General features: G+C 46.4%; 56 non-coding genes across 56 annotated transcripts; all 56 read right to left on the minus strand.

Annotated features, from left to right (window-relative positions):
- Nucleotides 1-191: 191 nt before the first annotated feature.
- Nucleotides 192-265, minus strand: TRNAA-AGC (transfer RNA alanine (anticodon AGC)). Its single transcript has one exon. It is a non-coding gene; the product is annotated as a tRNA-Ala (tRNA).
- Nucleotides 266-1,038: 773 nt separating this feature from the next.
- On the minus strand, nt 1,039-1,112 carry TRNAA-AGC (transfer RNA alanine (anticodon AGC)). The gene has a single exon. It is a non-coding gene; the product is annotated as a tRNA-Ala (tRNA).
- A 435-nt stretch (nt 1,113-1,547) lies between these two features.
- Nucleotides 1,548-1,621, minus strand: TRNAT-AGU (transfer RNA threonine (anticodon AGU)). The gene has a single exon. It is a non-coding gene; the product is annotated as a tRNA-Thr (tRNA).
- Nucleotides 1,622-1,887: 266 nt separating this feature from the next.
- Nucleotides 1,888-1,961, minus strand: TRNAA-AGC (transfer RNA alanine (anticodon AGC)). Its single transcript has one exon. It is a non-coding gene; the product is annotated as a tRNA-Ala (tRNA).
- A 942-nt stretch (nt 1,962-2,903) lies between these two features.
- TRNAA-AGC (transfer RNA alanine (anticodon AGC)) lies at nt 2,904-2,977 on the minus strand. The gene has a single exon. It is a non-coding gene; the product is annotated as a tRNA-Ala (tRNA).
- Nucleotides 2,978-3,920: 943 nt separating this feature from the next.
- Nucleotides 3,921-3,994, minus strand: TRNAT-AGU (transfer RNA threonine (anticodon AGU)). The gene has a single exon. It is a non-coding gene; the product is annotated as a tRNA-Thr (tRNA).
- A 433-nt stretch (nt 3,995-4,427) lies between these two features.
- TRNAT-AGU (transfer RNA threonine (anticodon AGU)) lies at nt 4,428-4,501 on the minus strand. Its single transcript has one exon. It is a non-coding gene; the product is annotated as a tRNA-Thr (tRNA).
- Nucleotides 4,502-5,107: 606 nt separating this feature from the next.
- TRNAT-AGU (transfer RNA threonine (anticodon AGU)) lies at nt 5,108-5,181 on the minus strand. The gene has a single exon. It is a non-coding gene; the product is annotated as a tRNA-Thr (tRNA).
- A 97-nt stretch (nt 5,182-5,278) lies between these two features.
- TRNAA-AGC (transfer RNA alanine (anticodon AGC)) lies at nt 5,279-5,352 on the minus strand. Its single transcript has one exon. It is a non-coding gene; the product is annotated as a tRNA-Ala (tRNA).
- Nucleotides 5,353-5,954: 602 nt separating this feature from the next.
- On the minus strand, nt 5,955-6,028 carry TRNAT-AGU (transfer RNA threonine (anticodon AGU)). Its single transcript has one exon. It is a non-coding gene; the product is annotated as a tRNA-Thr (tRNA).
- A 772-nt stretch (nt 6,029-6,800) lies between these two features.
- TRNAT-AGU (transfer RNA threonine (anticodon AGU)) lies at nt 6,801-6,874 on the minus strand. Its single transcript has one exon. It is a non-coding gene; the product is annotated as a tRNA-Thr (tRNA).
- A 270-nt stretch (nt 6,875-7,144) lies between these two features.
- TRNAA-AGC (transfer RNA alanine (anticodon AGC)) lies at nt 7,145-7,218 on the minus strand. Its single transcript has one exon. It is a non-coding gene; the product is annotated as a tRNA-Ala (tRNA).
- A 265-nt stretch (nt 7,219-7,483) lies between these two features.
- Nucleotides 7,484-7,557, minus strand: TRNAI-AAU (transfer RNA isoleucine (anticodon AAU)). Its single transcript has one exon. It is a non-coding gene; the product is annotated as a tRNA-Ile (tRNA).
- A 95-nt stretch (nt 7,558-7,652) lies between these two features.
- On the minus strand, nt 7,653-7,726 carry TRNAA-AGC (transfer RNA alanine (anticodon AGC)). The gene has a single exon. It is a non-coding gene; the product is annotated as a tRNA-Ala (tRNA).
- Nucleotides 7,727-8,333: 607 nt separating this feature from the next.
- Nucleotides 8,334-8,407, minus strand: TRNAT-AGU (transfer RNA threonine (anticodon AGU)). Its single transcript has one exon. It is a non-coding gene; the product is annotated as a tRNA-Thr (tRNA).
- A 95-nt stretch (nt 8,408-8,502) lies between these two features.
- TRNAA-AGC (transfer RNA alanine (anticodon AGC)) lies at nt 8,503-8,576 on the minus strand. The gene has a single exon. It is a non-coding gene; the product is annotated as a tRNA-Ala (tRNA).
- Nucleotides 8,577-8,841: 265 nt separating this feature from the next.
- TRNAT-AGU (transfer RNA threonine (anticodon AGU)) lies at nt 8,842-8,915 on the minus strand. The gene has a single exon. It is a non-coding gene; the product is annotated as a tRNA-Thr (tRNA).
- A 266-nt stretch (nt 8,916-9,181) lies between these two features.
- TRNAA-AGC (transfer RNA alanine (anticodon AGC)) lies at nt 9,182-9,255 on the minus strand. Its single transcript has one exon. It is a non-coding gene; the product is annotated as a tRNA-Ala (tRNA).
- Nucleotides 9,256-9,522: 267 nt separating this feature from the next.
- On the minus strand, nt 9,523-9,596 carry TRNAA-AGC (transfer RNA alanine (anticodon AGC)). The gene has a single exon. It is a non-coding gene; the product is annotated as a tRNA-Ala (tRNA).
- Nucleotides 9,597-10,032: 436 nt separating this feature from the next.
- TRNAT-AGU (transfer RNA threonine (anticodon AGU)) lies at nt 10,033-10,106 on the minus strand. The gene has a single exon. It is a non-coding gene; the product is annotated as a tRNA-Thr (tRNA).
- Nucleotides 10,107-10,540: 434 nt separating this feature from the next.
- Nucleotides 10,541-10,614, minus strand: TRNAA-AGC (transfer RNA alanine (anticodon AGC)). Its single transcript has one exon. It is a non-coding gene; the product is annotated as a tRNA-Ala (tRNA).
- A 266-nt stretch (nt 10,615-10,880) lies between these two features.
- On the minus strand, nt 10,881-10,954 carry TRNAT-AGU (transfer RNA threonine (anticodon AGU)). The gene has a single exon. It is a non-coding gene; the product is annotated as a tRNA-Thr (tRNA).
- A 267-nt stretch (nt 10,955-11,221) lies between these two features.
- Nucleotides 11,222-11,295, minus strand: TRNAT-AGU (transfer RNA threonine (anticodon AGU)). The gene has a single exon. It is a non-coding gene; the product is annotated as a tRNA-Thr (tRNA).
- A 95-nt stretch (nt 11,296-11,390) lies between these two features.
- On the minus strand, nt 11,391-11,464 carry TRNAA-AGC (transfer RNA alanine (anticodon AGC)). The gene has a single exon. It is a non-coding gene; the product is annotated as a tRNA-Ala (tRNA).
- A 265-nt stretch (nt 11,465-11,729) lies between these two features.
- TRNAT-AGU (transfer RNA threonine (anticodon AGU)) lies at nt 11,730-11,803 on the minus strand. The gene has a single exon. It is a non-coding gene; the product is annotated as a tRNA-Thr (tRNA).
- A 267-nt stretch (nt 11,804-12,070) lies between these two features.
- TRNAA-AGC (transfer RNA alanine (anticodon AGC)) lies at nt 12,071-12,144 on the minus strand. The gene has a single exon. It is a non-coding gene; the product is annotated as a tRNA-Ala (tRNA).
- Nucleotides 12,145-12,411: 267 nt separating this feature from the next.
- Nucleotides 12,412-12,485, minus strand: TRNAA-AGC (transfer RNA alanine (anticodon AGC)). The gene has a single exon. It is a non-coding gene; the product is annotated as a tRNA-Ala (tRNA).
- Nucleotides 12,486-12,921: 436 nt separating this feature from the next.
- Nucleotides 12,922-12,995, minus strand: TRNAT-AGU (transfer RNA threonine (anticodon AGU)). The gene has a single exon. It is a non-coding gene; the product is annotated as a tRNA-Thr (tRNA).
- A 265-nt stretch (nt 12,996-13,260) lies between these two features.
- TRNAT-AGU (transfer RNA threonine (anticodon AGU)) lies at nt 13,261-13,334 on the minus strand. The gene has a single exon. It is a non-coding gene; the product is annotated as a tRNA-Thr (tRNA).
- A 438-nt stretch (nt 13,335-13,772) lies between these two features.
- Nucleotides 13,773-13,846, minus strand: TRNAA-AGC (transfer RNA alanine (anticodon AGC)). Its single transcript has one exon. It is a non-coding gene; the product is annotated as a tRNA-Ala (tRNA).
- Nucleotides 13,847-14,282: 436 nt separating this feature from the next.
- Nucleotides 14,283-14,356, minus strand: TRNAA-AGC (transfer RNA alanine (anticodon AGC)). Its single transcript has one exon. It is a non-coding gene; the product is annotated as a tRNA-Ala (tRNA).
- A 434-nt stretch (nt 14,357-14,790) lies between these two features.
- Nucleotides 14,791-14,864, minus strand: TRNAT-AGU (transfer RNA threonine (anticodon AGU)). Its single transcript has one exon. It is a non-coding gene; the product is annotated as a tRNA-Thr (tRNA).
- Nucleotides 14,865-15,130: 266 nt separating this feature from the next.
- TRNAA-AGC (transfer RNA alanine (anticodon AGC)) lies at nt 15,131-15,204 on the minus strand. Its single transcript has one exon. It is a non-coding gene; the product is annotated as a tRNA-Ala (tRNA).
- A 267-nt stretch (nt 15,205-15,471) lies between these two features.
- Nucleotides 15,472-15,545, minus strand: TRNAA-AGC (transfer RNA alanine (anticodon AGC)). Its single transcript has one exon. It is a non-coding gene; the product is annotated as a tRNA-Ala (tRNA).
- A 436-nt stretch (nt 15,546-15,981) lies between these two features.
- Nucleotides 15,982-16,055, minus strand: TRNAT-AGU (transfer RNA threonine (anticodon AGU)). Its single transcript has one exon. It is a non-coding gene; the product is annotated as a tRNA-Thr (tRNA).
- Nucleotides 16,056-16,832: 777 nt separating this feature from the next.
- TRNAA-AGC (transfer RNA alanine (anticodon AGC)) lies at nt 16,833-16,906 on the minus strand. The gene has a single exon. It is a non-coding gene; the product is annotated as a tRNA-Ala (tRNA).
- Nucleotides 16,907-17,342: 436 nt separating this feature from the next.
- TRNAA-AGC (transfer RNA alanine (anticodon AGC)) lies at nt 17,343-17,416 on the minus strand. Its single transcript has one exon. It is a non-coding gene; the product is annotated as a tRNA-Ala (tRNA).
- A 267-nt stretch (nt 17,417-17,683) lies between these two features.
- TRNAA-AGC (transfer RNA alanine (anticodon AGC)) lies at nt 17,684-17,757 on the minus strand. The gene has a single exon. It is a non-coding gene; the product is annotated as a tRNA-Ala (tRNA).
- A 436-nt stretch (nt 17,758-18,193) lies between these two features.
- TRNAT-AGU (transfer RNA threonine (anticodon AGU)) lies at nt 18,194-18,267 on the minus strand. Its single transcript has one exon. It is a non-coding gene; the product is annotated as a tRNA-Thr (tRNA).
- Nucleotides 18,268-18,532: 265 nt separating this feature from the next.
- TRNAT-AGU (transfer RNA threonine (anticodon AGU)) lies at nt 18,533-18,606 on the minus strand. Its single transcript has one exon. It is a non-coding gene; the product is annotated as a tRNA-Thr (tRNA).
- Nucleotides 18,607-19,043: 437 nt separating this feature from the next.
- TRNAA-AGC (transfer RNA alanine (anticodon AGC)) lies at nt 19,044-19,117 on the minus strand. Its single transcript has one exon. It is a non-coding gene; the product is annotated as a tRNA-Ala (tRNA).
- A 266-nt stretch (nt 19,118-19,383) lies between these two features.
- TRNAT-AGU (transfer RNA threonine (anticodon AGU)) lies at nt 19,384-19,457 on the minus strand. The gene has a single exon. It is a non-coding gene; the product is annotated as a tRNA-Thr (tRNA).
- A 436-nt stretch (nt 19,458-19,893) lies between these two features.
- Nucleotides 19,894-19,967, minus strand: TRNAA-AGC (transfer RNA alanine (anticodon AGC)). Its single transcript has one exon. It is a non-coding gene; the product is annotated as a tRNA-Ala (tRNA).
- A 435-nt stretch (nt 19,968-20,402) lies between these two features.
- Nucleotides 20,403-20,476, minus strand: TRNAT-AGU (transfer RNA threonine (anticodon AGU)). Its single transcript has one exon. It is a non-coding gene; the product is annotated as a tRNA-Thr (tRNA).
- Nucleotides 20,477-20,741: 265 nt separating this feature from the next.
- Nucleotides 20,742-20,815, minus strand: TRNAT-AGU (transfer RNA threonine (anticodon AGU)). Its single transcript has one exon. It is a non-coding gene; the product is annotated as a tRNA-Thr (tRNA).
- A 266-nt stretch (nt 20,816-21,081) lies between these two features.
- TRNAA-AGC (transfer RNA alanine (anticodon AGC)) lies at nt 21,082-21,155 on the minus strand. The gene has a single exon. It is a non-coding gene; the product is annotated as a tRNA-Ala (tRNA).
- A 267-nt stretch (nt 21,156-21,422) lies between these two features.
- Nucleotides 21,423-21,496, minus strand: TRNAA-AGC (transfer RNA alanine (anticodon AGC)). Its single transcript has one exon. It is a non-coding gene; the product is annotated as a tRNA-Ala (tRNA).
- A 436-nt stretch (nt 21,497-21,932) lies between these two features.
- Nucleotides 21,933-22,006, minus strand: TRNAT-AGU (transfer RNA threonine (anticodon AGU)). Its single transcript has one exon. It is a non-coding gene; the product is annotated as a tRNA-Thr (tRNA).
- A 265-nt stretch (nt 22,007-22,271) lies between these two features.
- TRNAT-AGU (transfer RNA threonine (anticodon AGU)) lies at nt 22,272-22,345 on the minus strand. The gene has a single exon. It is a non-coding gene; the product is annotated as a tRNA-Thr (tRNA).
- Nucleotides 22,346-22,782: 437 nt separating this feature from the next.
- TRNAA-AGC (transfer RNA alanine (anticodon AGC)) lies at nt 22,783-22,856 on the minus strand. Its single transcript has one exon. It is a non-coding gene; the product is annotated as a tRNA-Ala (tRNA).
- A 436-nt stretch (nt 22,857-23,292) lies between these two features.
- On the minus strand, nt 23,293-23,366 carry TRNAA-AGC (transfer RNA alanine (anticodon AGC)). The gene has a single exon. It is a non-coding gene; the product is annotated as a tRNA-Ala (tRNA).
- A 267-nt stretch (nt 23,367-23,633) lies between these two features.
- Nucleotides 23,634-23,707, minus strand: TRNAA-AGC (transfer RNA alanine (anticodon AGC)). Its single transcript has one exon. It is a non-coding gene; the product is annotated as a tRNA-Ala (tRNA).
- A 436-nt stretch (nt 23,708-24,143) lies between these two features.
- TRNAT-AGU (transfer RNA threonine (anticodon AGU)) lies at nt 24,144-24,217 on the minus strand. Its single transcript has one exon. It is a non-coding gene; the product is annotated as a tRNA-Thr (tRNA).
- A 265-nt stretch (nt 24,218-24,482) lies between these two features.
- On the minus strand, nt 24,483-24,556 carry TRNAT-AGU (transfer RNA threonine (anticodon AGU)). Its single transcript has one exon. It is a non-coding gene; the product is annotated as a tRNA-Thr (tRNA).
- Nucleotides 24,557-24,992: 436 nt separating this feature from the next.
- Nucleotides 24,993-25,066, minus strand: TRNAA-AGC (transfer RNA alanine (anticodon AGC)). Its single transcript has one exon. It is a non-coding gene; the product is annotated as a tRNA-Ala (tRNA).
- Nucleotides 25,067-25,331: 265 nt separating this feature from the next.
- On the minus strand, nt 25,332-25,405 carry TRNAT-AGU (transfer RNA threonine (anticodon AGU)). The gene has a single exon. It is a non-coding gene; the product is annotated as a tRNA-Thr (tRNA).
- Between the last annotated feature and the right edge of the window lie 148 nt (nt 25,406-25,553).

The raw sequence follows: 25,553 nt of genomic DNA on the forward strand, positions 1-25,553 counted from the left end.
CGTTAGTCTTGACTCCCGAGGCACCGGTGAGATTCAAACTCATGATCTCCTGTTTACTAGAAAGGCGCTTTAACCAAATAAGCCACGGCGTCTGCGCAGCTTCTTGTTCAGGCAGTGACACCATTGGAAGTATTTCGAACAATACTTCGAAAGCAAAAAAAACTCAGAAGAGACGTTACTCTTGACTCTCGAGGCACCGGTGAGATTCGAACTCACGATCTCCTGTTTGCTAGACAGGCGCTTTAACCAACTAAGCCAAGGCGCCTGCGCAGCGTCTTGTTCAGGCAGTGACACCATCACAAGTATTTAGAACTAAACTTCGAAAAGAAAAAACTACAGAAAAGTTTGTCTTGACTCTCGTGGCACCGGTGAGATTCGAACTCATGATCTCCTGTTTACTAGACATGCGCTTTAAACAACTAAGCCACGGCACCTGCGCAGCGTCGTGTTCAGGCAGTGACACCATCAGAAGTATTTGGAACTAAACTTCGAAAACAAAAAACTAGAGATACGTTTGTCTTGACTCTCGAGGCACCGGTGAGATTCGAACTCATGATCTCCTGTTTACTAGACAGGCGCTTTAAGCAACTAAGCCACGGCGCCTGCACAGCGTCTTGTTCAGGAAGTGACGCGATCAGAAGTATTTCGAACTAAACTTCGAAAACAAAAAACTAGAGAGATGTTTGTCGTGACTCTCGAGGCACCGGTGAGATTCGAACTCACGATCTCCGGTTTACTAGACAGGCGCTTTAACTAACTAAGCCACGGCGCCTGCGCAGCGTCTTGTTCAGGCAGTGACACCATCAGAAGTAATTCGAACTGAACTTCGAAAACAAAAAAACTAGAGAGACGTTTGTCTTGACTCTCGAGGCACCGCTGAGATTCGATCTCACGATCTACAGTTTACTAGACAGGCGCTTTAACCAAATAAGCCACGGCGCCTGCGCAGCGTCTTGTTCAGGCCGTGACACCATTAGAAGTATTTTGAACAATACATCGAAAACAAAAAAACTAGAGAGCCGTTAGTCTTGATTCTCGAGGCACCGGTGAGATTCGAACTCACGATCTCCTGTTTGCTAGACAGGCGCTTTAACCAACTAAGCCACGGCGCCTGTGCAGCGTCTTGTTCAGGCAGTGACACCATCAGAAGCATTTAGAACTAAACTTCAAAAACAAAAAACTAGACAGACGTTTGTCTTGACTCTCGTGGCACCGGTGAGATTCGAACTAATGATCTCCTGTTTACTAGACATGCGCTTTAACCAACTAAGCCACGGCGCCTGTGCAGCATCTTGTTCAGGCAGTGACACCATCAGAAGTATTTCGAACTAAACTTCGAAAACAAAAAACTAGAGAGACGTTAGTCTTGACTCCCGAGGCACCGGTGAGATTCGAACTCACGATCTGCTGTTTACTAGACAGGCGCTTTAACCAACTAAGCCACGGCGCTTGTGCAGCGTCTTGTTCAGGCAGGGACAGCATCAGAAGTATTTCGAACTAAACTTCGAAAACAAAAAAAACTGGAGAGAGGTTTGTCTTGACTCTCGAGGCACCGGTGAGATTCGAACTCACGATCTCCTGTTTACTAGACAGGCGCTTTAACCAACTAAGCCACGGCGCTTGTGCAGCGTTTTGTTCAGGCAGTGACACCATCAGAAGTACTTCGAAATAAACTTCGAAAACAAAAAAACTAGAGAGAAGTTTGTCTTGACTCTCGAGGCACCGGTGAGATTCGAACTCACGATCTCCGGTTTACTAGACAGGAAATTTAACCAAATAAGCCACGGCGCCTGCGCAGCGTCTTGTTCAGGCCGTGACACCATTAGAAGTATTTTGAACAATACTTCGAAAACAAAAAAACTAGAGAGCCGTTAGTCTTGATTCTCGAGGCACCGGTGAGATTCGAACTCACGATCTCCTGTTTGCTAGACAGGCGCTTTAACCAACTAAGCCACGGCGCCTGTGCAGCGTCTTGTTCAGGCAGTGACACCATCAGAAGCATTTAGAACTAAACTTCAAAAACAAAAAACTAGACAGACGTTTGTCTTGACTCTCGTGGCACCGGTGAGATTCGAACTAATGATCTCCTGTTTACTAGACATGCGCTTTAACCAACTAAGCCAAGGCGCCTGCGCAGCGTCTTGTTCAGGCAGTGACACCATCAGAAGTATTTCGAACTAGTCTTCGAAAACAAAGAACTAGAGAGACGTTTGTCTTGACTCTCGAGGCACCGGTGAGATTCGAACTCACGATCTCCGGCTTACTAGACAGGCGCTTTAACTAACTAAGCCACGGCGCCTGCGCAGCCTCTTGTTCAGGCAGTGACACCATCAGAAGTAATTCGAACTGAACTTCGAAAACAAAAAAACTAGAGAGACGTTTGTCTTGACTCTCGAGGCACCGGTGAGATTCGAACTCACGATCTGCTGTTTACTAGACAGGCGCTTTAACTAACTAAGCCACAGCGCCTGCGCAGCGTCTTGTTCAGGCAGTGACACCATCAGAATTATTTCGAACTAAACTTCGAAAACAAAAAACTAGAGAGACGTTTGTCTTGACTCTCGAGGCACCAGTGAGATTCGAACTCATGATCTCCTGTTTACTAGAAAGGCGCTTTAACCAACTAAGCCACGGCGCCTGCGCGGCGTCTTGTTCAGGCAGTGACACCATCAGAAAAATTTCGAAATAAACTACGAAAACAAAAAGTAGAGAGACGTTTGTCTTGACTCTCGAAGCACCGGTGAGATTCGAACTCACGATCTCCAGTTTACTAGACAGGCGCTTTAACCAAATAAGCCACGGCGCCTGCGCAGCGTCTTGTTCAGGCAGTGACACCATTAGAAGTATTTTGAACAATACTTCGAAAACAAAAAAAACTAGAGAGCCGTTAGTCTTGATTCTCGAGGCACCGGTGAGATTCGAACTCACGATCTCCTGTTTGCTAGACAGACGCTTTAACCAACTAAGCCACGGCACCTGTGCAGCGCCTTGTTCAGGCAGTGACACCATCAGAAGCATTTAGAACTAAACTTTAAAAACAAAAAACTAGACAGACGTTTGTCTTGACTCTCGTGGCACCGGTGAGATTCGAACTAATGATCTCCTGTTTACTAGACATGCGCTTTAACCAACTAAGCCACGGCGCCTGCGCAGCATCTTGTTCAGGCAGTGACACCATCAGAAGTATTTCGAACTAAACTTCGAAAACAAAAAACTAGAGAGACGTTAGTCTTGACTTTCGAGGCACCGGTGAGATTCGAACTCACGATCTGCTGTTTACTAGACAGGCGCTTTAACCAACTAAGCCACGGCGTTTGTGCAGCGTCTTGTTCAGGCAGGGACAGCATCAGAAGTATTTCGAACTAAACTTCGAAAACAAAAAAAAACTGGAGAGAGGTTTGTCTTGACTCTCGAGGCACCGGTGAGATTCGAACTCACGATCTCCTGTTTACTAGACAGGCGCTTTAAGCAACTAAGCCACGGCGCTTGTGCAGCGTCTTGTTCAGGCAGTGACACCATCAGAAGTATTTCGAACTAAACTTCGAAAACAAAAAACTAAAGATACGTTTGTCTTGACTCTCAAGGCACCGGTGAGATTCGAACTCACGATCTCCTGTTTACTAGACAGGCCTTTTAACCAACTACGCCACGGCGCCTGCGCAGCGTCTTGTTCAGGCAGTGACACTAACAGAAGCATTTAGAACTAATTTTCGAAAACAAAAAACTAGACAGACGTTTGTCTTGGCTCTCGTGGCACCGGTGAGATTCGAATTAATGATCTCCTGTTTACTAGACATGCGCTTTAACCAACTAAGCCACGGCGCCTGCGCAGCGTCTTGTTCAGGCAGTGACACCATCAGAAGTATTTCGAACTAAACTTCGAAAACAAAAAACTAGAGAACCGTTTGTCTTGACTCTTGAGGCACCGGCGAGATTCGAACTCACGATCTCCTGTTTACTAGACAGGCGCTTTAACTAACTAAGCCACGGCGCCTGCGCAGCGCCTTGTTCAGTCAGTGACACCATCAAAAGTACTTCGAACAAAACTTCGAAAACAAAAAACTAGAGAACCGTTTGTCTTGACTCTCGAGGCACCGGTGAGATTCGAACTCACGATTTCCTGTTTACTAGACAGGCGCTTTAACTAACTAAGCCACGGCGCTTGCCTAGCGCCTTGTTCAGTCAGTGACACTATCAGAAGTACTTCGAACAAAACTCCGAAAACAAAAAACTTCAGAGACGTTTGTCTTGACTCTCGAGGCACAGGTGAGATTCAAACTATCGATCTTCCTTTCACTAGACAGGCGCTTTAACTAACTAAGCCACAGTGCCTACGCAGCGTCTTGTTCAGGCAGTGACACCATCAGAATTATTTTGAACTAAACTTCGACAACAAAAAACTGGAGAGACGTTTGTCTTGACTCTCGAGGCACCGGTAAGATTCGAACTCATGACCTCCTGTTTACTAGACAGGCGCTTTAACCAACTAAGCCACGGCGCCTGCGCAGCGTCTTGTTCAGGCAGTGACACCATCAGAAGTAATTCGAACTGAACTTCGAAAACAAAAAAACTAGAGAGACGTTTGTCTTGACTCTCGAGGCACCGGTGAGATTCGAACTCGCGATCTGCTGTTTACTAGACAGGCGTTTAACCAACTAAGCCACGGCGCTTGTGCAGCGTCTTGTTCAGGCAGTGACAGCATCAGAAGTATTTCGAACTAAACTTCGAAAACAAAAAAAACTAGACAGAGGTTTGTCTTGACTCTCGAGGCACCGGTGAGATTCGAACTCACGATCTCCGGTTTACTAGACAGGAAATTTAACCAAATAAGCCACGGCGTCTGCGCAGCGTCTTGTTCAGGCAGTGACACCATTGGAAGTATTTCGAACAATACTTCGAAAACAAAAAACTAGAGAGACGTTAGTCTTGACTCCCGAGGCACCGGTGAGATTCGAACTCACGATCTGCTGTTTACTAGACAGGCGCTTTAACCAACTAATCCACGGCGCTTGTGCAGCGTCTTGTTCAGGCAGGGACAGCATCAGAAGTATTTCGAACTAAACTTCGAAAACAAAAAAAACTGGAGAGAGGTTTGTCTTGACTCTCGAGGCACCGGTGAGATTCGAACTCACGATCTCCTGTTTACTAGACAGGCGCTTTAACCAACTAAGCCACGGCGCTTGTGAAGCATCTTGTTCAGGCAGTGACACCATCAGAACTATTTCGAACAATACTTCAAAAACAAAAAAAACTAGAGAGCCGTTAGTCTTGATTCTCGAGGCACCGGTGAGATTCGAACTCACGATCTCCTGTTTGCTGGACAGGCGCTTTAACCAACTAAGCCACGGCGCCTGCGCAGCGTCTTGTTCAGGCAGTGACACCATCAGAAGCATTTAGAACTAAACTTCGAAAACAAAAAACTAGACAGACGTTTGTCTTGACTCTCGTGGCACCGGTGAGATTCGAACTAATGATCTCCTGTTTACTAGACATGCGCTTTAACCAACTAAGCCACGGCGCCTGCGCAGCATCTTGTTCAGGCAGTGACAGCATCAGAAGTATTTCGAACTAAACTTCGAAAACAAAAAACTAGAGAGACGTTAGTCTTGACTCCCGAGGCACCGGTGAGATTCGAACTCACGATCTGCTGTTTACTAGACAGGCGCTTTAACCAACTAAGCCACGGCGCTTGTGCAGCGTCTTGTTCAGGCAGTGACACCATCAGAACTATTTCGAACTAAACTTCGAAAACAAAAAAACTAGAGAGACGTTTGTCTTGATTCTCGAGGCACCGGTGAGATTCGAACTCACGATCTGCTGTTTACTAGACAGGCGCTTTAACCAACTAAGCCACGGCGATTGTGCAGCGTCTTGTTCAGGCATGACACCATCAGAAGTATTTCGAACTAAACTTCGAAAACAAAAAACTAGAGATACGTTTGTCTTGACTCTCAAGGCACCGGTGAGATTCGAACTCACGATCTCCTGTTTACTAGACAGGCGCTTTAACCAACTACGCCACGGCGCCTGCGCAGCGTCTTGTTCAGGCAGTGACACTATCAGAAGCATTTAGAACTAAACTTCGAAAACAAAAAACTAGACAGACGTTTGTCTTGACTCTCGTGGCACCGGTGAGATTCGAATTAATGACCTCCTGTTTACTAGACATGCGCTTTAACCAACTAAGCCACGGCGCCTGCGCAGCGTCTTGTTCAGGCAGTGACACCATCAGAAGTATTTCGAACTAAACTTCGAAAACAAAAAACTAGAGAACCGTTTGTCTTGACTCTTGAGGCACAGGCGAGATTCGAACTCACGATCTCCTGTTTACTAGACAGGCGCTTTAACTAACTAAGCCACGGCGCCTGCGCAGCGCCTTGTTCAGTCAGTGACACCATCAAAAGTACTTCGAACAAAACTTCGAAAACAAAAAACTACAGAACCGTTTGTCTTGACTCTCGAGGCACCGGTGAGATTCGAACTCACGATTTCCTGTTTACTAGACAGGCGCTTTAACTAACTAAGCCACGGCGCCTGCCTAGCGCCTTGTTCAGTCAGTGACACTATCAGAAGTACTTCGAACAAAACTTCGAAAACAAAAAAACTTCAGAGACGTTTGTCTTGACTCTCGAGGCACAGGTGAGATTCAAACTATCGATCTTCCTTTCACTAGACAGGCGCTTTAACTAACTAAGCCACAGTGCCTACGCAGCGTCTTGTTCAGGCAGTGACACCATCAGAATTATTTCGAACTAAACTTCGACAACAAAAAACTGGAGAGACGTTTGTCTTGACTCTCGAGGCACCGGTAAGATTCGAACTCATGACCTCCTGTTTACTAGACAGGCGCTTTAACCAACTAAGCCACGGCGCCTGCGCAGCGTCTTGTTCAGGCAGTGACACCATCAGAAGTAATTCGAACTGAACTTCGAAAACAAAAAAACTAGAGAGACGTTTGTTTTGACTCTCGAGGCACCGGTGAGATTCGAACTCGCGATCTGCTGTTTACTAGACAGGCGTTTAACCAACTAAGCCACGGCGCTTGTGCAGCGTCTTGTTCAGGCAGTGACAGCATCAGAAGTATTTCGAACAATACTTCGAAAGCAAAAAAAAAAATCAGAAGAGACGTTAGTCTTGACTCTCGAGGCACCGGTGAGATTCGAACTCACGATCTCCTGTTTGCTAGACAGGCGCTTTAACCAACTAAGCCAAGGCGCCTGCGCAGCGTCTTGTTCAGGCAGTGACACCATCACAAGTATTTAGAACTAAACTTCGAAAACAAAAAAGTACAGAAAAGTTTGTCTTGACTCTCGTGGCACCGGTGAGATTCGAACTCATGATCTCCTGTTTACTAGACATGCGCTTTAACCAACTAAGCCACGGCACCTGCGCAGCGTCGTGTTCAGGCAGTGACACCATTAGAAGTATTTCGAACTATACTTCGAAAACAAAAAAACTAGAGAGCCGTTTGTCTTGACTCTCGAGGCACCGGTGAGATTCGAACTAACGATCTCCTGTTTATTAGACAGGCGCTTTAACCAACTAAGCCACGGCGCCTGCGCAGCGTCTTGTTTAGGCAGTGACACCATCAGAAGTATTTCGAACTAAACTTCGAAAACAAAAAACTAGAGAGACGTTAGTCTTGACTCCCGAGGCACCGGTGAGATTCGAACTCACGATCTCCTGTTTGCTGGACAGGCGCTTTAACCAACTAAGCCACGGCGCCTGCGCAGCGTCTTGTTCAGGCAGTGACACCATCAGAAGCATTTAGAACTAAACTTCGAAAACAAAAAACTAGACAGACGTTTGTCTTGACTCTCGTGGCACCGGTGAGATTCGAACTAATGATCTCCTGTTTACTAGACATGCGCTTTAACCAACTAATCCACGGCGCTTGTGCAGCGTCTTGTTCAGGCAGGGACAGCATCAGAAGTATTTCGAACTAAACTTCGAAAACGAAAAAAACTGGAGAGAGGTTTGTCTTGACTCTCGAGGCACCGGTGAGATTCGAACTCACGATCCCCTATTTACTAGACAGGCGCTTTAACCAACTAAGCCACGGCGCTTGTGCAGCGTCTTGTTCAGGCAGTGACACCATCAGAACTATTTCGAACTAAACTTCGAAAACAAAAAAACTAGAGAGACGTTTGTCTTGACTCTCGAGGCACCGGTGAGATTCGAACTGACGATCTGCTGTTTACTAGACAGGCGCTTTAACCAACTAAGCCACGGCGCTTGTGCAGCGTCTTGTTCAGGCAGTGACAGCATCAGAAGTATTTCGAACTAAACTTCGAAAACAAAAAAAACTAGACAGAGGTTTGTCTTGACTCTCGAGGCACCCGTGAGATTCGAACTCACGATCTCCTGTTTACTAGACAGGCGCTTTAACCAACTAAGCCACGGCGCTTGTGCAGCGTCTTGTTCAGGCAGTGACACCATCAGAAGTATTTCGAACTAAACTTCGAGAACAAAAAACTTGAGAGACGTTTGTCTTGCTTCTCGAGGCACAGGTGAGATTCGAACTCACGATCTCCTGTTTGCTAGACAGGCGCTTTAACCAACTAAGCCAAGGTGCCTGCGCAGCGTCTTGTTCAGGCAGTGACACCATCACAAGTATTTAGAACTAAACTTCGAAAACAAAAAACTACAGAAAAGTTTGTCTTGACTCTCGTGGCGCCGGGGAGATTGGAACTCATGATCTCCTGTTTACTAGACATGCGCTTTAACCAACTAAGCCACGGCACCTGCGCAGCGTTGTGTTCAGGCAGTGACACCATTAGAAGTATTTCGAACTAAACTTCGAAAACAAAAAAACTAGAGAGCCGTTTGTCTTGACTCTCGAGGCACCGGTGAGATTCGAACTAACGATCTCCTGTTTACTAGACAGGCGCTTTAACCAACTAAGCCACGGCGCCTGCGCAGCGTCTTGTTTAGGCAGTGACACCATCAGAAGTATTTCGAACTAAACTACGAAAACAAAAACTAGAGAGACGTTTGTCTTGACTGTCGAGGCACCGGTGAGATTCGAACTCACGATCTCTAGTTTACTAGACAGGCACTTTAACCAAATAAGCCACGGCGCCTGCGCAGCGTCTTGTTCAGGCAGTGACACCATTAGAAGTATTTCGAACAATACTTCGAAAACAAAAAAAAACTAGAGAGCCATTAGTCTTGATTCTCGAGGCACCGGTGAGATTCGAACTCACGATCTCCTGTTTGCTAGACAGGCGCTTTAACCAACTAAGCCACGGCGCCTGCGCAGCGTCTTGTTCAGGCAGTGACACCATCAGAAGGATTTAGAACTAAACTTCGAAAACAAAAAACTAGAGAGAAGTTTGTCTTGACTCTCGAGGCACCGGTGAGATTCGAACTCACGATCTCCGGTTTACTAGACAAGAAATTTAACCAAATAAGCCACGGCGTCTGCGCAGCGTCTTGTTCAGGCAGTGACACCATTGGAAGTATTTCGAACAATACTTCGAAAACAAAAAAAATCAGAAGAGACGTTAGTCTTGACTCTCGAGGCACTGGTGAGATTCGAACTCACGATCTCCTGTTTGCTAGACAGGCGCTTTAACCAACTAAGCCAAGGCGCCTGCGCAGCGTCTTGTTCAGGCAGTGACACCATCAGAAGTATTTCGAACTAATCTTCGAAAACAAAGAACTAGAGAGACGTTTGTCTTGACTCTCGAGGCACCGGTGAGATTCGATCTCACGATCTCCGGTTTACTAGACAGGCGCTTTAAGTAACTAAGCCACGGCGCCTGCGCAGCGTCTTGTTCAGGCAGTGACACCATCAGAAGTAATTCGAACTGAACTTCGAAAACAAAAAAACTAGAGAGACGTTTGTCTTGACTCTCGAGGCACCGGTGAGATTCGAACTCACGATCTGCTGTTTACTAGACAGGCGCTTTAACCAACTAAGCCACGGCGCTTGTGCAGCGTCTTGTTCAGGCAGTGACAGCATCAGAAGTATTTCGAACTAAACTTCGAAAACAAAAAAAACTAGACAGAGGTTTGTCTTGACTCTCGAGGCACCGGTGAGATTCGAACTCACGATCTCCTGTTTACTAGACAGGCGCTTTAACCAACTAAGCCACGGCGCTTGTGCAGCGTCTTGTTCAGGCAGTGACACCATCAGAAGTATTTCGAACTGAACTTCGAAAACAAAAAACTAGAGAGACGTTTGTCTTGACTCTCGACGCACCGGTGAGATTCGAACTCACGATCTGCTGTTTACTAGACAGGCTCTTTAACCAACTAAGCCACGGCGCTTCTGCAGCGTCTTGTTCAGGCAGTGACACCATCAGAAGTATTTCGAACTGAACTTCGAAAACAAAAAACTAGAGAGACGTTTGTCTTGACTCTCGACGCACCGGTGAGATTCGAACTCACGATCTGCTGTTTACTAGACAGGCTCTTTAACCAACTAAGCCACGGCGCTTCTGCAGCGTCTTGTTCAGGCAGTGACACCATCAGAAGTATTTCGAACTAAACTTCGAAAACAAAAAAACTAGAGAGACGTTAGTCTTGACTCCCGAGGCACCGGTGAGATTCGAACTCACGATCTCCTGTTTGCTGGACAGGCGCTTTAACCAACTAAGCCACGGCGCCTGCGCAGCGTCTTGTTCAGGCAGTGACACCATCAGAAGCATTTAGAACTAAACTTCGAAAACAAAAAACTAGACAGACGTTTGTCTTGACTCTCGTGGCACCGGTGAGATTCGAACTAATGATCTCCTGTTTACTAGACATGCGCTTTAACCAACTAATCCACGGCGCTTGTGCAGCGTCTTGTTCAGGCAGGGACAGCATCAGAAGTATTTCGAACTAAACTTCGAAAACGAAAAAAACTGGAGAGAGGTTTGTCTTGACTCTCGAGGCACCGGTGAGATTCGAACTCACGATCTCCTGTTTACTAGACAGGCGCTTTAACCAACTAAGCCACGGCGCTTGTGCAGCGTCTTGTTCAGGCAGTGACACCATCAGAACTATTTCGAACTAAACTTCGAAAACAAAAAAACTAGAGAGACGTTTGTCTTGACTCTCGAGGCACCGGTGAGATTCGAACTGACGATCTGCTGTTTACTAGACAGGCGCTTTAACCAACTAAGCCACGGCGCTTGTGCAGCGTCTTGTTCAGGCAGTGACAGCATCAGAAGTATTTCGAACTAAACTTCGAAAACAAAAAAAACTAGACAGAGGTTTGTCTTGACTCTCGAGGCACCCGTGAGATTCGAACTCACGATCTCCTGTTTACTAGACAGGCGCTTTAACCAACTAAGCCACGGCGCTTGTACAGCGTCTTGTTCAGGCAGTGACACCATCAGAAGTATTTCGAACTAAACTTCGAGAACAAAAAACTTGAGAGACGTTTGTCTTGCTTCTCGAGGCACAGGTGAGATTCGAACTCACGATCTCCTGTTTGCTAGACAGGCGCTTTAACCAACTAAGCCAAGGCGCCTGCGCAGCGTCTTGTTCAGGCAGTGACACCATCACAAGTATTTAGAACTAAACTTCGAAAACAAAAAACTACAGAAAAGTTTGTCTTGACTCTCGTGGCGCCGGGGAGATTGGAACTCATGATCTCCTGTTTACTAGACATGCGCTTTAACCAACTAAGCCACGGCACCTGCGCAGCGTTGTGTTCAGGCAGTGACACCATTAGAAGTATTTCGAACTAAACTTCGAAAACAAAAAAACTAGAGAGCCGTTTGTCTTGACTCTCGAGGCACCGGTGAGATTCGAACTAACGATCTCCTGTTTACTAGACAGGCGCTTTAACCAACTAAGCCACGGCGCCTGCGCAGCGTCTTGTTTAGGCAGTGACACCATCAGAAGTATTTCGAACTAAACTACGAAAACAAAAACTAGAGAGACGTTTGTCTTGACTGTCGAGGCACCGGTGAGATTCGAACTCACGATCTCTAGTTTACTAGACAGGCACTTTAACCAAATAAGCCACGGCGCCTGCGCAGCGTCTTGTTCAGGCAGTGACACCATTAGAAGTATTTCGAACAATACTTCAAAAACAAAAAAAAAACTAGAGAGCCATTAGTCTTGATTCTCGAGGCACCGGTGAGATTCGAACTCACGATCTCCTGTTTGCTAGACAGGCGCTTTAACCAACTAAGCCACGGCGCCTGCGCAGCGTCTTGTTCAGGCAGTGACACCATCAGAAGGATTTAGAACTAAACTTCGAAAACAAAAAACTAGAGAGAAGTTTGTCTTGACTCTCGAGGCACCGGTGAGATTCGAACTCACGATCTCCGGTTTACTAGACAAGAAATTTAACCAAATAAGCCACGGCGTCTGCGCAGCGTCTTGTTCAGGCAGTGACACCATTGGAAGTATTTCGAACAATACTTCGAAAACAAAAAAAATCAGAAGAGACGTTAGTCTTGACTCTCGAGGCACCGGTGAGATTCGAACTCACGATCTCCTGTTTGCTAGACAGGCGCTTTAACCAACTAAGCCAAGGCGCCTGCGCAGCGTCTTGTTCAGGCAGTGACACCATCAGAAGTATTTCGAACTAATCTTCGAAAACAAAGAACTAGAGAGACGTTTGTCTTGACTCTCGAGGCACCGGTGAGATTCGATCTCACGATCTCCGGTTTACTAGACAGGCGCTTTAAGTAACTAAGCCACGGCGCCTGCGCAGCGTCTTGTTCAGGCAGTGACACCATCAGAAGTAATTCGAACTGAACTTCGAAAACAAAAAAACTAGAGAGACGTTTGTCTTGACTCTCGAGGCACCGGTGAGATTCGAACTCACGATCTGCTGTTTACTAGACAGGCGCTTTAACCAACTAAGCCACGGCGCTTGTGCAGCGTCTTGTTCAGGCAGTGACAGCATCAGAAGTATTTCGAACTAAACTTCGAAAACAAAAAAAACTAGACAGAGGTTTGTCTTGACTCTCGAGGCACCGGTGAGATTCGAACTCACGATCTCCTGTTTACTAGACAGGCGCTTTAACCAACTAAGCCACGGCGCTTGTGCAGCGTCTTGTTCAGGCAGTGACACCATCAGAAGTATTTCGAACTGAACTTCGAAAACAAAAAACTAGAGAGACGTTTGTCTTGACTCTCGACGCACCGGTGAGATTCGAACTCACGATCTGCTGTTTACTAGACAGGCTCTTTAACCAACTAAGCCACGGCGCTTCTGCAGCGTCTTGTTCAGGCAGTGACACCATCAGAAGTATTTCGAACTAAACTTCGAAAACAAAAAAACTAGAGAGAGGTTTGTCTTGACTCTCGAGGCACCAGTGAGATTCGAACTCACGATCTCCTGCTTACTAGACAGGCGCTTTAACTAACTAAGCCACGGCGCCTGCGCAGCATTTTGTTCAGGCAGTGACACCATCAGAAGTATTTCGAACTAAACTTCGAAAACAAAAGTACTGAATGTGGGGCGAGTTCGTACTCGATCATGACGTCTTTGCGCAAACACGTACACAGACACAAGGAAAAGAGGCAAACAACACGGGCGCCCGTGTTGTTTGCCTATTTTCCTTGTGTCTGTGTACGTGTTTGCGCAAAGAAGTCATGAATGTTCGAAAACAAAAAACTAGAGAGACGTTAGTCTTGACTCCCGAGGCACCGGTGAGATTCAAACTCATGATCTCCTGTTTACTAGACAGGCGCTTTAACCAAATAAGCCACGGCGTCTGTGCAGCTTCTTGTTCAGGCAGTGACACCATTGGAAGTATTTCGAACAAGACTTCGAAAGCAAAAAAAAAAATCAGAAGAGACGTTAGTCTTGACTCTCGAGGCACCGGTGAGATTCGAACTCACGATCTCCTGTTTGCTAGACAGGCGCTTTAACCAACTAAGCCAAGGCGCCTGCGCAGCGTCTTGTTCAGGCAGTGACACCATCACAAGTATTTAGAACTAAACTTCGAAAACAAAAAAGTACAGAAAAATTTGTCTTGACTCTCGTGGCACCGGTGAGATTCGAACTCATGATCTCCTGTTTACTAGACATGCGCTTTAACCAACTAAGCCACGGCACCTGCGCAGCGCCTTGTTTAGGCAGTGACACCATCAGAAGTATTTCGAACTAAACTTCGAAAACAAAAAACTAGAGAGACGTTTGTCTTGACTGTCGAGGCACCGGTGAGATTCGAACTCACGATCTCTAGTTTACTAGACAGGCACTTTAACCAAATAAGCCACGGCGCCTGCGCAGCGTCTTGTTCAGGCAGTGACACCATTAGAAGTATTTCGAACAATACTTCGAAAACAAAAAAAAACTAGAGAGCCATTAGTCTTGATTCTCGAGGCACCGGTGAGATTCGAACTCACGATCTCCTGTTTGCTAGACAGGCGCTTTAACCAACTAAGCCACGGCGCCTGCGCAGCGTCTTGTTCAGGCAGTGACACCATCAGAAGGATTTAGAACTAAACTTCGAAAACAAAAAACTAGACAGACGTTTGTCTTGACTCTCGTGGCACCGGTGAGATTCGAACTAATGATCTCCTGTTTACTAGACATGCGCTTTAACCAACTAAGCCACGGCGCCTGCGCAGCATCTTGTTCAGGCAGTGACAGCATCAGAAGTATTTCGAACTAAACTTCGAAAACAAAAAACTAGAGAGACGTTAGTCTTGACTCCCGAGGCACCGGTGAGATTCGAACTCACGATCTGCTGTTTACTAGACAGGCGCTTTAACCAACTAAGCCACGGCGCTTGTGCAGCGTCTTGTTCAGGCAGTGACACCATCAGAACTATTTCGAACTAAACTTCGAAAACAAAAAAACTAGAGAGACGTTTGTCTTGACTCTCGAGGCACCGGTGAGATTCGAACTCACGATCTCCTGTTTACTAGACAGGCGCTTTAACCAACTAAGCCACGGCGCCTGCGCAGCGTCTTGTTTAGGCAGTGACACCATCAGAAGTATTTCGAACTAAACTACGAAAACAAAAACTAGAGAGACGTTTGTCTTGACTGTCGAGGCACCGGTGAGATTCGAACTCACGATCTCTAGTTTACTAGACAGGCACTTTAACCAAATAAGCCACGGCGCCTGCGCAGCGTCTTGTTCAGGCAGTGACACCATTAGAAGTATTTCGAACAATACTTCGAAAACAAAAAAAAACTAGAGAGCCATTAGTCTTGATTCTCGAGGCACCGGTGAGATTCGAACTCACGATCTCCTGTTTGCTAGACAGGCGCTTTAACCAACTAAGCCACGGCGCCTGCGCAGCGTCTTGTTCAGGCAGTGACACCATCAGAAGGATTTAGAACTAAACTTCGAAAACAAAAAACTAGAGAGAAGTTTGTCTTGACTCTCGAGGCACCGGTGAGATTCGAACTCACGATCTCCGGTTTACTAGACAAGAAATTTAACCAAATAAGCCACGGCGTCTGCGCAGCGTCTTGTTCAGGCAGTGACACCATTGGAAGTATTTCGAACAATACTTCGAAAACAAAAAAAATCAGAAGAGACGTTAGTCTTGACTCTCGAGGCACCGGTGAGATTCGAACTCACGATCTCCTGTTTGCTAGACAGGCGCTTTAACCAACTAAGCCAAGGCGCCTGCGCAGCGTCTTGTTCAGGCAGTGACACCATCAGAAGTATTTCGAACTAATCTTCGAAAACAAAGAACTAGAGAGACGTTTGTCTTGACTCTCGAGGCACCGGTGAGATTCGATCTCACGATCTCCGGTTTACTAGACAGGCGCTTTAAGTAACTAAGCCACGGCGCCTGCGCAGCGTCTTGTTCAGGCAGTGACACCATCAGAAGTAATTCGAACTGAACTTCGAAAACAAAAAAACTAGAGAGACGTTTGTCTTGACTCTCGAGGCACCGGTGAGATTCGAACTCACGATCTGCTGTTTACTAGACAGGCGCTTTAACCAACTAAGCCACGGCGCTTGTGCAGCGTCTTGTTCAGGCAGTGACAGCATCAGAAGTATTTCGAACTAAACTTCGAAAACAAAAAAAACTAGACAGAGGTTTGTCTTGACTCTCGAGGCACCGGTGAGATTCGAACTCACGATCTCCTGTTTACTAGACAGGCGCTTTAACCAACTAAGCCACGGCGCTTGTGCAGCGTCTTGTTCAGGCAGTGACACCATCAGAAGTATTTCGAACTGAACTTCGAAAACAAAAAACTAGAGAGACGTTTGTCTTGACTCTCGACGCACCGGTGAGATTCGAACTCACGATCTGCTGTTTACTAGACAGGCTCTTTAACCAACTAAGCCACGGCGCTTCTGCAGCATCTTGTTCAGGCAGTGACACCATCAGAAGTATTTCGAACTAAACTTCGAAAACAAAAAAACTAGAGAGAGGTTTGTCTTGACTCTCGAGGCACCAGTGAGATTCGAACTCACGATCTCCTGCTTACTAGACAGGTGCTTTAACTAACTAAGCCACGGCGCCTGCGCAGCATTTTGTTCAGGCAGTGACACCATCAGAAGTATTTCGAACTAAACTTCGAAAACAAAAGTACTGAATGTGGGGCGAGTTCGTACTCGATCATGACGTCTTTGCGCAAACACGTACACAGACACAAGGAAAAGAGGCAAACAACACGGGCGCCCGTGTTGTTTGCCTATTTTCCTTGTGTCTGTGTACGTGTTTGCGCAAAGAAGTCATGAATGTTCGAAAACAAAAAACTAGAGAGACGTTACTCTTGACTCCCGAGGCACCGGTGAGATTCAAACTCATGATCTCCTGTTTACTAGACAGGCGCTTTAACCAAATAAGCCACGGCGTCTGCGCAGCTTCTTGTTCAGGCAGTGACACCATTGGAAGTATTTCGAACAAGACTTCGAAAGCAAAAAAAAAAATCAGAAGAGACGTTAGTCTTGACTCTCGAGGCACCGGTGAGATTCGAACTCACGATCTCCTGTTTGCTAGACAGGCGCTTTAACCAACTAAGCCAAGGCGCCTGCGCAGCGTCTTGTTCAGGCAGTGACACCATCACAAGTATTTAGAACTAAACTTCGAAAACAAAAAAGTACAGAAAAGTTTGTCTTGACTCTCGTGGCACCGGTGAGATTCGAACTCATGATCTCCTGTTTACTAGACATGCGCTTTAACCAACTAAGCCACGGCACCTGCGCAGCGCCTTGTTTAGGCAGTGACACCATCAGAAGTATTTCGAACTAAACTTCGAAAACAAAAAACTAGAGAGACGTTTGTCTTGACTGTCGAGGCACCAGTGAGATTCGAACTCACGATCTCTAGTTTACTAGACAGGCACTTTAACCAAATAAGCCACGGCGCCTGCGCAGCGTCTTGTTCAGGCAGTGACACCACTAGAAGTATTTCGAACAATACTTCGAAAACAAAAAAAAACTAGAGAGCCATTAGTCTTGATTCTCGAGGCACCGGTGAGATTCGAACTCACGATCTCCTGTTTGCTAGACAGGCGCTTTAACCAACTAAGCCACGGCGCCTGCGCAGCGTCTTGTTCAGGCAGTGACACCATCAGAAGGATTTAGAACTAAACTTCGAAAACAAAAAACTAGAGAGAAGTTTGTCTTGACTCTCGAGGCACCGGTGAGATTCGAACTCACGATCTCCGGTTTACTAGACAAGAAATTTAACCAAATAAGCCACGGCGTCTGCGCAGCGTCTTGTTCAGGCAGTGACACCATTGGAAGTATTTCGAACAATACTTCGAAAACAAAAAAAATCAGAAGAGACGTTAGTCTTGACTCTCGAGGCACCGGTGAGATTCGAACTCACGATCTCCTGTTTGCTAGACAGGCGCTTTAACCAACTAAGCCAAGGCGCCTGCGCAGCGTCTTGTTCAGGCAGTGACACCATCAGAAGTATTTCGAACTAATCTTCGAAAACAAAGAACTAGAGAGACGTTTGTCTTGACTCTCGAGGCACCGGTGAGATTCGATCTCACGATCTCCGGTTTACTAGACAGGCGCTTTAAGTAACTAAGCCACGGCGCCTGCGCAGCGTCTTGTTCAGGCAGTGACACCATCAGAAGTAATTCGAACTGAACTTCGAAAACAAAAAAACTAGAGAGACGTTTGTCTTGACTCTCGAGGCACCGGTGAGATTCGAACTCACGACCTGCTGTTTACTAGACAGGCGCTTTAACCAACTAAGCCATGGCGCTTGTGCAGCGTCTTGTTCAGGCAGTGACAGCATCAGAAGTATTTCGAACTAAACTTCGAAAACAAAAAAAACTAGACAGAGGTTTCTCTTGACTCTCGAGGCACCGGTGAGATTCGAACTCACGATCTCCTGTTTACTAGACAGGCGCTTTAACCAACTAAGCCACGGCGCTTGTGCAGCGTCTTGTTCAGGAAGTGACACCATCAGAAGTATTTCGAACTGAACTTCGAAAACAAAAAACTAGAGAGACGTTTGTCTTGACTCTCGACGCACCGGTGAGATTCGAACTCACGATCTGCTGTTTACTAGACAGGCTCTTTAACCAACTAAGCCACGGCGCTTCTGCAGCGTCTTGTTCAGGCAGTGACACCATCAGAAGTATTTCGAACTAAACTTCGAAAACAAAAAAACTAGAGAGAGGTTTGTCTTGACTCTCGAGGCACCAGTGAGATTCGAACTCACGATCTCCTGCTTACTAGACAGGCGCTTTAACTAACTAAGCCACGGCGCCTGCGCAGCATTTTGTTCAGGCAGTGACACCATCAGAAGTATTTCGAACTAAACTTCGAAAACAAAAGTACTGAATGTGGGGCGAGTTCGTACTCGATCATGACGTCTTTGCGCAAACACGTACACAGACACAAGGAAAAGAGGCAAACAACACGGGCGCCCGTGTTGTTTGCCTATTTTCCTTGTGTCTGTGTACGTGTTTGCGCAAAGAAGTCATGAATGTTCGAAAACAAAAAACTAGAGAGACGTTAGTCTTGACTCCCGAGGCACCGGTGAGATTCAAACTCATGATCTCCTGTTTACTAGACAGGCGCTTTAACCAAATAAGCCACGGCATCTGCGCAGCTTCTTGTTCAGGCAGTGACACCATTGGAAGTATTTCGAACAAGACTTCGAAAGCAAAAAAAAAATCAGAAGAGACGTTAGTCTTGACTCTCGAGGCACCGGTGAGATTCGAACTCACGATCTCCTGTTTGCTAGACAGGCGCTTTAACCAACTAAGCCAAGGCGCCTGCGCAGCGTCTTGTTCAGGCAGTGACACCATCACAAGTATTTAGAACTAAACTTCGAAAACAAAAAAAGTACAGAAAAGTTTGTCTTGACTCTCGTGGCACCGGTGAGATTCGAACTCATGATCTCCTGTTTACTAGACATGCGCTTTAACCAACTAAGCCACGGCACCTGCGCAGCGTCGTGTTCAGGCAGTGACACCATTAGAAGTATTTCGAACTAAACTTCGAAAACAAAAAAACTAGAGAGCCGTTTGTCTTGACTCTCGAGGCACCGGTGAGATTCGAACTAACGATCTCCTGTTTACTAGACAGGCGCTTTAACCAACTAAGCCACGGCGCCTGCGCAGCGCCTTGTTTAGGCAGTGACACCATCAGAAGTATTTCGAACTAAACTTCGAAAACAAAAAACTAGAGAGACGTTAGTCTTGACTCCCGAGGCACCAGTGAGATTCGAACTCACGATCTGCTGTTTACTAGACAGGCGCTTTAACCAACTAAGCCACGGCGCTTGTGCAGCGTCTTGTTCAGGCAGTGACACCATCAGAAGCATTTAGAACTAAACTTCGAAAACAAAAAACTAGAGAGAAGTTTGTCTTGACTCTCGAGGCACCGGTGAGATTCGAACTCACGATCTCCGGTTTACTAGACAAGAAATTTAACCAAATAAGCCACGGCGTCTGCGCAGCGTCTTGTTCAGGCAGTGACACCATTGGAAGTATTTCGAACAATACTTCGAAAACAAAAAAAATCAGAAGAGACGTTAGTCTTGACTCTCGAGGCACCGGTGAGATTCGAACTCACGATCTCCTGTTTGCTAGACAGGCGCTTTAACCAACTAAGCCAAGGCGCCTGCGCAGCGTCTTGTTCAGGCAGTGACACCATCAGAAGCATTTAGAACTAAACTTCGAAAACAAAAAACTAGACAGACGTTTGTCTTGACTCTCGTGGCACCGGTGAGATTCGAACTAATGATCTCCTGTTTACTAGACATGCGCTTTAACCAACTAAGCCACGGCGCCTGCGCAGCATCTTGTTCAGGCAGTGACACCATCAGAAGTATTTGGAACTAAACTTCGAAAACAAAAAACTAGAGAGACGTTAGTCTTGACTCCCGAGGCACCGGTGAGATTCGAACTCACGATCTGCTGTTTACTAGACAGGCGCTTTAACCAACTAATCCACGGCGCTTGTGCAGCGTCTTGTTCAGGCAGGGACAGCATCAGAAGTATTTCGAACTAAACTTCGAAAACAAAAAAAACTGGAGAGAGGTTTGTCTTGACTCTCGAGGCAACGGTGAGATTCGAACTCACGATCTCCTGTTTACTAGACAGGCGCTTTAACCAACTAAGCCACGGCGCCTGCGCAGCATCTTGTTCAGGCAGTGACAGCATCAGAAGTATTTCGAACTAAACTTCGAAAACAAAAAACTAGAGAGACGTTAGTCTTGACTCCCGAGGCACCGGTGAGATTCGAACTCACGATCTGCTGTTTACTAGACAGGCGCTTTAACCAACTAAGCCACGGCGCTTGTGCAGCGTCTTGTTCAGGCAGTGACACCATCAGAACTATTTCGAACTAAACTTCGAAAACAAAAAAACTAGAGAGACGTTTGTCTTGACTCTCGAGGCACCGGTGAGATTCGAACTCACGATCTCCTGTTTACTAGACAGGCGCTTTAACCAACTAAGCCACGGCGCCTGCGCAGCGTCTTGTTTAGGCAGTGACACCATCAGAAGTATTTCGAACTAAACTACGAAAACAAAAACTAGAGAGACGTTTGTCTTGACTGTCGAGGCACCGGTGAGATTCGAACTCACGATCTCTAGTTTACTAGACAGGCACTTTAACCAAATAAGCCACGGCGCCTGCGCAGCGTCTTGTTCAGGCAGTGACACCATTAGAAGTATTTCGAACAATACTTCGAAAACAAAAAAAAACTAGAGAGCCATTAGTCTTGATTCTCGAGGCACCGGTGAGATTCGAACTCACGATCTCCTGTTTGCTAGACAGGCGCTTTAACCAACTAAGCCACGGCGCCTGCGCAGCGTCTTGTTCAGGCAGTGACACCATCAGAAGGATTTAGAACTAAACTTCGAAAACAAAAAACTAGAGAGAAGTTTGTCTTGACTCTCGAGGCACCGGTGAGATTCGAACTCACGATCTCCGGTTTACTAGACAAGAAATTTAACCAAATAAGCCACGGCGTCTGCGCAGCGTCTTGTTCAGGCAGTGACACCATTGGAAGTATTTCGAACAATACTTCGAAAACAAAAAAAATCAGAAGAGACGTTAGTCTTGACTCTCGAGGCACCGGTGAGATTCGAACTCACGATCTCCTGTTTGCTAGACAGGCGCTTTAACCAACTAAGCCAAGGCGCCTGCGCAGCGTCTTGTTCAGGCAGTGACACCATCAGAAGTATTTCGAACTAATCTTCGAAAACAAAGAACTAGAGAGACGTTTGTCTTGACTCTCGAGGCACCGGTGAGATTCGATCTCACGATCTCCGGTTTACTAGACAGGCGCTTTAAGTAACTAAGCCACGGCGCCTGCGCAGCGTCTTGTTCAGGCAGTGACACCATCAGAAGTAATTCGAACTGAACTTCGAAAACAAAAAAACTAGAGAGACGTTTGTCTTGACTCTCGAGGCACCGGTGAGATTCGAACTCACGATCTGCTGTTTACTAGACAGGCGCTTTAACCAACTAAGCCACGGCGCTTGTGCAGCGTCTTGTTCAGGCAGTGACAGCATCAGAAGTATTTCGAACTAAACTTCGAAAACAAAAAAAACTAGACAGAGGTTTGTCTTGACTCTCGAGGCACCGGTGAGATTCGAACTCACGATCTCCTGTTTACTAGACAGGCGCTTTAACCAACTAAGCCACGGCGCTTGTGCAGCGTCTTGTTCAGGCAGTGACACCATCAGAAGTATTTCGAACTGAACTTCGAAAACAAAAAACTAGAGAGACGTTTGTCTTGACTCTCGACGCACCGGTGAGATTCGAACTCACGATCTGCTGTTTACTAGACAGGCTCTTTAACCAACTAAGCCACGGCGCTTCTGCAGCGTCTTGTTCAGGCAGTGACACCATCAGAAGTATTTCGAACTAAACTTCGAAAACAAAAAAACTAGAGAGAGGTTTGTCTTGACTCTCGAGGCACCAGTGAGATTCGAACTCACGATCTCCTGCTTACTAGACAGGCGCTTTAACTAACTAAGCCACGGCGCCTGCGCAGCATTTTGTTCAGGCAGTGACACCATCAGAAGTATTTCGAACTAAACTTCGAAAACAAAAGTACTGAATGTGGGGCGAGTTCGTACTCGATCATGACGTCTTTGCGCAAACACGTACACAGACACAAGGAAAAGAGGCAAACAACACGGGCGCCCGTGTTGTTTGCCTATTTTCCTTGTGTCTGTGTACGTGTTTGCGCAAAGAAGTCATGAATGTTCGAAAACAAAAAACTAGAGAGACGTTAGTCTTGACTCCCGAGGCACCGGTGAGATTCAAACTCATGATCTCCTGTTTACTAGACAGGCGCTTTAACCAAATAAGCCACGGCGTCTGCGCAGCTTCTTGTTCAGGCAGTGACACCATTGGAAGTATTTCGAACAAGACTTCGAAAGCAAAAAAAAAATCAGAAGAGACGTTAGTCTTGACTCTCGAGGCACCGGTGAGATTCGAACTCACGATCTCCTGTTTGCTAGACAGGCGCTTTAACCAACTAAGCCAAGGCGCCTGCGCAGCGTCTTGTTCAGGCAGTGACACCATCACAAGTATTTAGAACTAAACTTCGAAAACAAAAAAGTACAGAAAAGTTTGTCTTGACTCTCGTGGCACCGGTGAGATTCGAACTCATGATCTCCTGTTTACTAGACATGCGCTTTAACCAACTAAGCCACGGCACCTGCGCAGCGCCTTGTTTAGGCAGTGACACCATCAGAAGTATTTCGAACTAAACTTCGAAAACAAAAAACTAGAGAGACGTTTGTCTTGACTGTCGAGGCACCGGTGAGATTCGAACTCACGATCTCTAGTTTACTAGACAGGCACTTTAACCAAATAAGCCACGGCGCCTGCGCAGCGTCTTGTTCAGGCAGTGACACCATTAGAAGTATTTCGAACAATACTTCGAAAACAAAAAAAAACTAGAGAGCCATTAGTCTTGATTCTCGAGGCACCGGTGAGATTCGAACTCACGATCTCCTGTTTGCTAGACAGGCGCTTTAACCAACTAAGCCACGGCGCCTGCGCAGCGTCTTGTTCAGGCAGTGACACCATCAGAAGGATTTAGAACTAAACTTCGAAAACAAAAAACTAGAGAGAAGTTTGTCTTGACTCTCGAGGCACCGGTGAGATTCGAACTCACGATCTCCGGTTTACTAGACAAGAAATTTAACCAAATAAGCCACGGCGTCTGCGCAGCGTCTTGTTCAGGCAGTGACACCATTGGAAGTATTTCGAACAATACTTCGAAAACAAAAAAAATCAGAAGAGACGTTAGTCTTGACTCTCGAGGCACCGGTGAGATTCGAACTCACGATCTCCTGTTTGCTAGACAGGCGCTTTAACCAACTAAGCCAAGGCGCCTGCGCAGCGTCTTGTTCAGGCAGTGACACCATCAGAAGTATTTCGAACTAATCTTCGAAAACAAAGAACTAGAGAGACGTTTGTCTTGACTCTCGAGGCACCGGTGAGATTCGATCTCACGATCTCCGGTTTACTAGACAGGCGCTTTAAGTAACTAAGCCACGGCGCCTGCGCAGCGTCTTGTTCAGGCAGTGACACCATCAGAAGTAATTCGAACTGAACTTCGAAAACAAAAAAACTAGAGAGACGTTTGTCTTGACTCTCGAGGCACCGGTGAGATTCGAACTCACGATCTGCTGTTTACTAGACAGGCGCTTTAACCAACTAAGCCACGGCGCTTGTGCAGCGTCTTGTTCAGGCAGTGACAGCATCAGAAGTATTTCGAACTAAACTTCGAAAACAAAAAAAACTAGACAGAGGTTTCTCTTGACTCTCGAGGCACCGGTGAGATTCGAACTCACGATCTCCTGTTTACTAGACAGGCGCTTTAACCAACTAAGCCACGGCGCTTGTGCAGCGTCTTGTTCAGGCAGTGACACCATCAGAAGTATTTCGAACTGAACTTCGAAAACAAAAAACTAGAGAGACGTTTGTCTTGACTCTCGACGCACCGGTGAGATTCGAACTCACGATCTGCTGTTTACTAGACAGGCTCTTTAACCAACTAAGCCACGGCGCTTCTGCAGCGTCTTGTTCAGGCAGTGACACCATCAGAAGTATTTCGAACTAAACTTCGAAAACAAAAAAACTAGAGAGAGGTTTGTCTTGACTCTCGAGGCACCAGTGAGATTCGAACTCACGATCTCCTGCTTACTAGACAGGCGCTTTAACTAACTAAGCCACGGCGCCTGCGCAGCATTTTGTTCAGGCAGTGACACCATCAGAAGTATTTCGAACTAAACTTCGAAAACAAAAGTACTGAATGTGGGGCGAGTTCGTACTCGATCATGACGTCTTTGCGCAAACACGTACACAGACACAAGGAAAAGAGGCAAACAACACGGGCGCCCGTGTTGTTTGCCTATTTTCCTTGTGTCTGTGTACGTGTTTGCGCAAAGAAGTCATGAATGTTCGAAAACAAAAAACTAGAGAGACGTTAGTCTTGACTCCCGAGGCACCGGTGAGATTCAAAATCATGATCTCCTGTTTACTAGACAGGCGCTTTAACCAAATAAGCCACGGCGTCTGCGCAGCTTCTTGTTCAGGCAGTGACACCATTGGAAGTATTTCGAACAAGACTTCGAAAGCAAAAAAAAATCAGAAGAGACGTTAGTCTTGACTCTCGAGGCACCGGTGAGATTCGAACTCACGATCTCCTGTTTGCTAGACAGGCGCTTTAACCAACTAAGCCAAAGCGCCTGCGCAGCGTCTTGTTCAGGCAGTGACACCATCACAAGTATTTAGAACTAAACTTCGAAAACAAAAAAGTACAGAAAAGTTTGTCTTGACTCTCGTGGCACCGGTGAGATTCGAACTCATGATCTCCTGTTTACTAGACATGCGCTTTAACCAACTAAGCCACGGCACCTGCGCAGCGTCGTGTTCAGGCAGTGACACCATTAGAAGTATTTCGAACTAAACTTCGAAAACAAAAAAACTAGAGAGCCGTTTGTCTTGACTCTCGAGGCACCGGTGAGATTCGAACTAACGATCTCCTGTTTACTAGACAGGCGCTTTAACCAACTAAGCCACGGCGCCTGCGCAGCGCCTTGTTTAGGCAGTGACACCATCAGAAGTATTTCGAACTAAACTTCGAAAACAAAAAACTAGAGAGACGTTAGTCTTGACTCCCGAGGCACCAGTGAGATTCGAACTCACGATCTGCTGTTTACTAGACAGGCGCTTT

This window comes from Rhipicephalus microplus, unplaced genomic scaffold, assembly GCF_043290135.1.
Source record: "Rhipicephalus microplus isolate Deutch F79 unplaced genomic scaffold, USDA_Rmic scaffold_62, whole genome shotgun sequence".
In the NCBI taxonomy this organism is placed as follows: Eukaryota; Metazoa; Arthropoda; class Arachnida; order Ixodida; family Ixodidae; genus Rhipicephalus; species Rhipicephalus microplus.